The 7,500-nt window shown below is 52.2% G+C and overlaps 1 protein-coding gene across 1 annotated transcript in view; it reads left to right on the top strand.

Moving 5' to 3' along the window:
- unc119b (unc-119 homolog b (C. elegans)) overlaps positions 1-7,500 on the top strand; it is a 24,029-nt gene that overhangs the window by 4,485 nt on the left and 12,044 nt on the right. The window lies entirely within an intron of this gene.

Below are 7,500 nucleotides of genomic sequence, written 5' to 3'. Positions count from 1 at the left end.
TCCTGATTAGCTAACGGAGGAACAGGCTAGTTGTGATGTCAATCATACCCACCCAGGTCATGTGACAACAGAAGCTAGTGGTGATGTCATTCATACCCTCTCAGGTCATATGACATCAGAGGCTAGTTGTGATGTCATTCATACCCTCTCAGGTCATATGACATCAGAGGCTAGGTGTGGTGTCACTCAAACCTTCCTTGGTCATGTGACATCAGAGGCTAATTGTGATGTCACTCAAACCCCGGTCTTTTACTGTTGCCTCTTGTCTCTGCTTTTGATGACAAACAGCATTTTTTTTAGAAGCTTAAACGGATTTCAGCAGATTTTTACGCCCCAGAAGGGTTGTAAACCTCATCAGCGGTTTTTCAGGACCCTGACGTCCTCATCAAAAAAAAAGAGGCAATTTATCCACGGGGCATTAAATCTGCGTTTAGAAGGAGCAGCTGCATTTCTCTGCACATCTGACACGAAGCAGTCTGCTGCTGGCTGCATGCAGTTGGGCTCTTACTAAACGCCCTTCAGCCTGTCTCTGGGAGTTACAGTGACGGTAAGATGTATCTGACAACGTTGTCGTGAAATTGCCTATATTGAGCCGCCGATAATGAATGTCTTTTCTCTGTCAGACGTGATATATTTTCATATTTGGTAGCAGCAGCGGTGCCAGAAATCCAATCGTGGATGTACCGCAAAAATCTGTGGGTCGGAGACTGCGATTGGGGACCGGGGTGACCTTCAGATTTTTGGGTGAACTGATCAAAAACAGGGTGTTCCTAGTGCATCCAGGACGCCCTGTGGAGCCAGTGTGTGGGAGTAGGTCAGAGGCGAGAGGATTTTTAGGGTGACAAACAAACGAAATAAAAACAGCAGTGCAACAGGACACACTGCTGTATTAGGAGCCCGTTACATCACCTGTTGGACACAGACACAGCTCACCTGCTGTGTACCTGTGTGGAGACGGTGTGCTTTGATCTCTGTGTTATAGTTAAACACTATTAACCTGATTAGCCGGAAGCCTGATCCGGGGATGAAGATTACACAGGATGTGTGTTTTTTGTTGTTTGTTTTTTTTTTGCCTGTTCTTCCCGCGGGATATTTACCGAAGGATGAGCACCCGGCCCAAACGGACGAGCGCACGCTCGCTCGCTCACCTGGGGGACGGAACGTTCCAGCGCGCGGGTTTGAGAGTCCTGTTCCCCCGCCCCTGGAGAACAGAGACTGGGGGGGGGGCTATCGGAGTCGAGCGTCCGGTCGAACCGCCACCGACCGCCACCGCCTTTATCCGTTTTCTGAGAGAGCGTTTGTGTGGAAATCCAGTAAATAAACGAGGGGTGGGGAGGGTGTGTGTGGTGGGGGGGGGGGGAGGGGGGATTCCGCCACTGTAACGCTGTTCTCTCAGAGTCAGATGACCATTACGCTTTCATCCGAGGGGGGGGGGGTTACCGTGGCAATAACCTGGGCGCTGTTGCGTTAGGCGCTGGCTGGCATTGCTCTGCTTTCTACAGCACCGGGAAAAAAAAGCCTGGCAGTGTTCCGTTGCCATGGCGACGGCATCCATATTGGATCTGAAACAGATTTTTGGGATTCCGCTACCAGCGGTCTGGCTGTTTTTTCTGTCTGTTTGATGCAGCCGGGGGAAATGCGTTTCAAATTAAAGGCGCTCACAGAAGCTTGTGGAGTTTCAGCGCTTTTAAGAAACCGCACATTCTGCAGCCTGACCGCTGCCCAGTGTCTCTTATTTAACTCATTTTAGTGACTGGAGAAACCGATGCCCTCCTGGGTGGTCTCCTGGATCTCTCTCTCACACACACACTCACATGCACAAACACACACACACACACACACTCACATGCACAAACACACACACACACACACACACACACACACACTCGCACACGTGCCCACACACACCCATCCACGCACACACTCGTGCGCACACACATATACACACACGCAGACACACACACACACACTCGCGCACACACACACACAAGCACACAAAGAACAGACAACGACACTGCCTCTCATTGCTGATGGGCAGACAGCATCCCTTGCCACCCCCCCCCGCCCCCCGTGACACAAATTTGGAATTTACAACCCATATTTCTTCCAGTCTAGCGCCTCAGAATCTTACACTGGTGCCTGAGAGGAGAGCAACACTAAAAAGAAAAGAAAAAAGTAGACATTGAGGAATCAGGGAAGATGTACAAGAGAGTTCAGCTAATGATTTAAGCTCTGAAATGAAGGTGTTTATACAGTGCATATGTTAGTGTGGGTACGGTTGTCTGTGTAATTTACACACGCTCACATTTGTCTGCATTGTTAATTGTTTGGTTTTTCCGGTTTGCTGTTCCTTTGTGTGCCTCCTAGCCAGTAGTTTGGGTAGCCAGTGGAAAGGAGTGTACAGAGAGAGGGATGATGATTGGGGGGAGGGGGGGGGGCGGTGCGGGCGGGGGATGGGGGAGGGGGAGGAGTTTCAGGAGTGTCAAACAGCAGCAGGTGAAATCTGATTAAGTGCTGGGCTGGGTGACCTCACCGGGGAGGAGGGGCTATGAACGGTATTTACATTCCACAGTGTTTTACAGTACAACACCGAACGTCCTACCGTACAGGACAGGAGACCTCAGTGATAATAATCATCATTATTGTGATGTCATAATGGTTGTGTAATAACAGCAGTGCTTCTTAATGTCATAACAATTGTGATGCAATAATGATGATGGTTACATAGCAGTGTTAATGCTTGCAACAAATAAAAATCATCAAAACAACTTAGTACTGTGAATAATAATAATAACAATAATCACATGACACTCCCACACCCGTACAGAGGCGAGAGGGGGGGGGTGTAGGCTGTCCCAGAGGCTGGGGGACCTGCTCTCACTGTCCCACTTACAGACAGGCGATCAGAAGCCATAGCGGTCGTCGGAAGCAAGGTGGCGCTGGCGAGGATTTTTGCACATCCGCCCCGTTTGCGTTTTTTGTGTTTTTACCCGGCTGGGAGGGACCCACGGCAGGACATGAGGACAGGAGGACAGACGGGTCTCACAGATCTGGCCACAGACTCGCTCACTGTGGACCAATCACACGCTGGCGTTCCCGACTGCAGAAATGTCACGCGGCCGCTCTGGGCTGTTCGGCAGCTTTCACGCTGGATTTGGTGAAATTGAAACCCAAAAGTCGGCAGAATTATCGCATTTTCAAACTGAAATGTGACTTGCGTATTTGGGGCACTTGACAATTGATACACTCTAAACCCCCGCACCCACACCCCCAAGTCAACAATTCATCCGGATTTTGGGATTTTAGTGACTTGAGTTCTGTGTAGAAGTTGCCTGATGGCAGAACAGAAAGCTCAGAGAGGAAGTTGGACAGAGGAACAGACAGACGGACGGACATAGGAGTTCAGTTGCCAAGCCTTTTGCCTAGGGTGGACGTTGCTTAGCAACACCTGATCCCCACCCACTATACACAAAACTGTGTGGTGGTGGGCGGGGTCAGACCTTGGGGGCCGGATGAAACACAACTTGACCTCTGACCTTTCTATTCTGATCACCGAGATTAATGAAGTCGCTGTGTTGGTCGAGGATTCCGGAACTCGTCCGGTGGCTGTGTGCGCAGAACTTTCCGGAATAATATGCCCAAGGGCGCTGGCTGGCATCGATGGGGACAGACAGCTACATGTGCTCTCTCTCTCTCTCTCTCTCTCTCTCTCTCTCTCTCTCTCTCTCTCTCTCTCTCTCCCTCTCCCTCTCCCTCTCTCTCTCCCTCTCTCTCTCTCTCTCTCTCTCTGTCTCTCTCTCTCTCTCTCCCTCTCTCTCTCTCTCTCTCTCTCTCTCTCTCTCTCTCTCCCTCTCTCTCTCTCTCTCTCTCTCTCTCTCTCTCTCTCTCTCTCTCTCTCTCTCTCTCTCTCTCTCTGTCTCTCTCTCTCTCTCTCTCTCTCTCTCCCTCTGTCTCTCTTTGGGGGAGCGTTCAGAGAGTCAGGATGTCGACCCCAGCCTCCGGAAGGCCTCTGGCGTTCAGCTGTGGAGTAGAGCGGGTATTCGAAGAGAGAGCAGATCGCTGGATTTCACGGTCGAGCGCCACTCCGCCCAGACCCAGAACGGTCTCCGCGCCCCCCCCTGCGCCTGAACCGGGTTCGAGAAGCGCGCATTTGGGGCGAGCGGTTCTGAGCGCGTGCGGAAAACACGGTCCGCACACGCACACCGCCCGGTCTCCGAGCTTCCGCTTGAGCTGTGAGCGTTCGGCCAGGTCAGCGTGAGATATTCTGTCTCTGTTCCCTTTGAGCTGTGAGCGTTCCGCCAGACCAGCGTGAGATATTCTGTCTCTGTTCCCTTTGAGCTGTGAGCGTTCGGCCAGATCAGCGTGAGATATTCTGTCTCTGTTCCCTTTGAGCTGTGAGCGTTTCGCCAGGTCAGCGTGAGATATTCTGTCTCTGTTCCCTTTGAGCTGTGAGCGTTTGGCCAGATCAGCGTGAGATATTCTGTCTCTGTTCCCTTTGAGCTGTGAGCGTTCCGCCAGGCCAGCGTGAGATATTCTGTCTCTGTTCCCTTTGAGCTGTGAGCGTTCGGCCAGGCCAGCGTGAGATATTCTGTCTCTGTTCCCTTTGAGCTGTGAGCATTCCGCCAGGTCAGCGTGAGATATTCTGTCTCTGTTCCCTTTGAGCTGTGAGCGTTCGGCCAGGTCAGCGTGAGATATTCTGTCTCTCTGTTCCCTTTGAGCTGTGAGCGTTCCGCCAGGTCAGCGTGAGATATTCTGTCTCTGTTCCCTTTGAGCTGTGAGCGTTCCGCCAGGTCAGCGTGAGATATTCTGTCTCTGTTCCCTTTGAGCTGTGAGCATTCCGCCAGGTCAGCGTGAGATATTCTGTCTCTGTTCCCTTTGAGCTGTGAGCGTTCGGCCAGGTCAGCGTGAGATATTCTGTCTCTCTGTTCCCTTTGAGCTGTGAGCGTTCGGCCAGGTCAGCGTGAGATATTCTGTCTCTGTTCCCTTTGAGCTGTGAGCGTTCCGCCAGATCAGCGTGAGATATTCTGTCTCTGCTCCCTTCTGGCCTGGCGTCGGCCGCTCTCTTCGGTGAGAGGGGAACATGGCTGCAGCCCTTTTCGTGCGGTCGTCCGGCTGTAAATTCCTGCCTGCGCCTTCGCCCGCGGGACGGGGCCTTAATTAAAATTGATCTGTTTGCGCCGCTGAAGGCGCCCGAGAGCAGCTGTTCCACAGACGGGACGCGGACGCCCTCTTGTTCGGGTTTAAAAAAAAACAAACAAAAAAAACAACAGCTTTAAATTTACGGCCAGTAGGAGCTCAGGTAGCAGCTTTTGGGAAGCAGCCAGCGCTGGATTTAGTGCTCCTGATCTCATCGTGGTTTTTTAACCTGAACATTTGTCACAGCTTATTGATGTGTTTTAATGATTTAATTCGATTTTATTTACTATTTTACTGCAAATAGTGAAATAATAAATTCCATTTCAATAAAAGTTATTTTCATTGGAAACAGCCCATATTAAGTGCATGCGCACATAATAAAAATAATACTACTACTGCTAATAATAATACTCCAGTATAGTGGTGCGCTGTAGCTACTCAGGATAATTATCACTGTTATTATTATTACTTAGTGTACTGCAGCCTTTGTGTGGTTTTGGAAAGGCAGCTCGCCGGTCTTATTCTAAGCCTCTTTTACCGGGAGCAGAGAGTGCGCGGCGTTTTCCCCGAGCTGACGCGCTAACGTGCTGACATGCTAACGCGCTAACACGCTCTGGCGTCGGCGGAGCGTCCCGGGCGGAAGGAACACGTCTTACGGGCCGCCGTGGCGAGCCAAAAAAGCCGTCTGCTGACTCTGAGTCACCTGCCCGAGCCCCCGTCCCGTCCCGACCTGTCCCATCCCAGCCCGGCCCGGCCTGTCAGGGGAAGAGGAGGACGCTCAAATGTGCGCCGGCATACTCTGGCGATGTGCGCGTCCTTTCTATTTTTATTTTTTTTAATCGCTTTTATTTTGACAGAGCGGCTCGCTGATTTCTAGCGGGCGCGTTCTCGCGTTGTCATTATTAGGCGCTCTTATCTCTCGCCCGCACGATGCAACGAGAGAGCGAGCCTCAGCCCCCCCCCCCCCCCCCCCCCCCGAGGAAACGGGGCGGAACGGCTTTAGCGTGAGCCGGGAGGCCGGGAGACCACTCCCCCCCCTCTCTCTCTCTCTCTCTCTCTCTCTCTCCGTCCGTGAGGCCGAGCGAGTATTTCAGCTCCCGTCCTCCGCCTGATAAGATGGATTTCGCTCTCATGTGGAGCACTGAGGAGGATTTAGGGAGATGAACTGTGATGAGGGGGGGTTGTGGGGGGGGGGGGGGGCTTTCTCTCATTTCGATCTCTCTGTCCATCATTTTATTCCAGAGGCGACGCTTTCGTTTTGCTTTTCGTCATTCGCTCAGCGGAATGAAAGCAACCAAACGATACAAGTGAACGAAATGCATTTGTTTGAGCGAGTATGCAGTTATAAAACAAACAAATAAATAAATTAAAATCTCTCTTCCTCCGCTTGGAGAGTTGAGTCAGATTTTTAAATCTCATTGATAAAACCGCTCGTCTGTCCGCGCCGCTTGGACCTGTGAGCGATCGTGTCCGCGGCGCCAGACTGTAAAATGCGTCAACCGCATTCGCGCTCACGCGTCACCCCCGGCAACAGAACCCGAGAGGGGGGCGGAGACCGCCGTGGCGGCTGAGACGCGGAACTCGGCGAAGGAGCTGAACATCGCGCGCTAGGCCTTTTAGCGGCTGTGCTGGCGTTTTTTATCGGAGAGGTTTGGTCGGCTCGTCCTGCAAACCCCCCCCCCCCCCCCAATCTGGACCCTGGTTGCCAGGCAGCCCCACAGAGTGACAGAGTCGACGTTCTCCAAAGGAGGGGGGGGGGAATTGCTCACCAGCGACCCCTTGCTGGTCAGTGCTGTCCCCTCCATATCAGTCTGCCCAACTGGCGGCCTACTGCCTGGGTCAACAGCAGTGCCCCAGCCTGGACTTGAGCCTGCATCCTCTGCATATTTTATGGAGACACACACTGACACACCTCCTCTGACACACACACTCACACACAGACACACACTGACACACCTCCTCTGACACACACACTCACACACAGACACACACTCACACACCTCCTCTGACACACACACTCACACACAGACACACACTGACACACCTCCTCTGACACACACACTCACACACAGACACACACTGACACACCTCCTCTGACACACACACTCACACACAGACACACACTGACACACCTCCTCTGACACACACACTCACACACAGACACACACTGACACACCTCCTCTGACACACACACTCACACACATTCACACCTCCAATGGCCACCCCCTAGGTCTTACCCTGTCTTTTCTCCAGGCTTTGCTGGCCGAGCGCTCTGAAGCTTCTCATGGCTGAGAACGGCCGAAAGGTGAATTGCATGTCTGACAGCACGCTTGTGATCTTATGCCTTAACAGGCTAAAACTGAC

This window comes from Anguilla anguilla, chromosome 9, assembly GCF_013347855.1.
Source record: "Anguilla anguilla isolate fAngAng1 chromosome 9, fAngAng1.pri, whole genome shotgun sequence".
Taxonomy (NCBI): domain Eukaryota; kingdom Metazoa; phylum Chordata; class Actinopteri; order Anguilliformes; family Anguillidae; genus Anguilla; species Anguilla anguilla.
The sequence above is the reverse complement of the archived record's forward strand: the minus strand, read 5'-3'. Positions and strand labels throughout refer to the sequence as shown.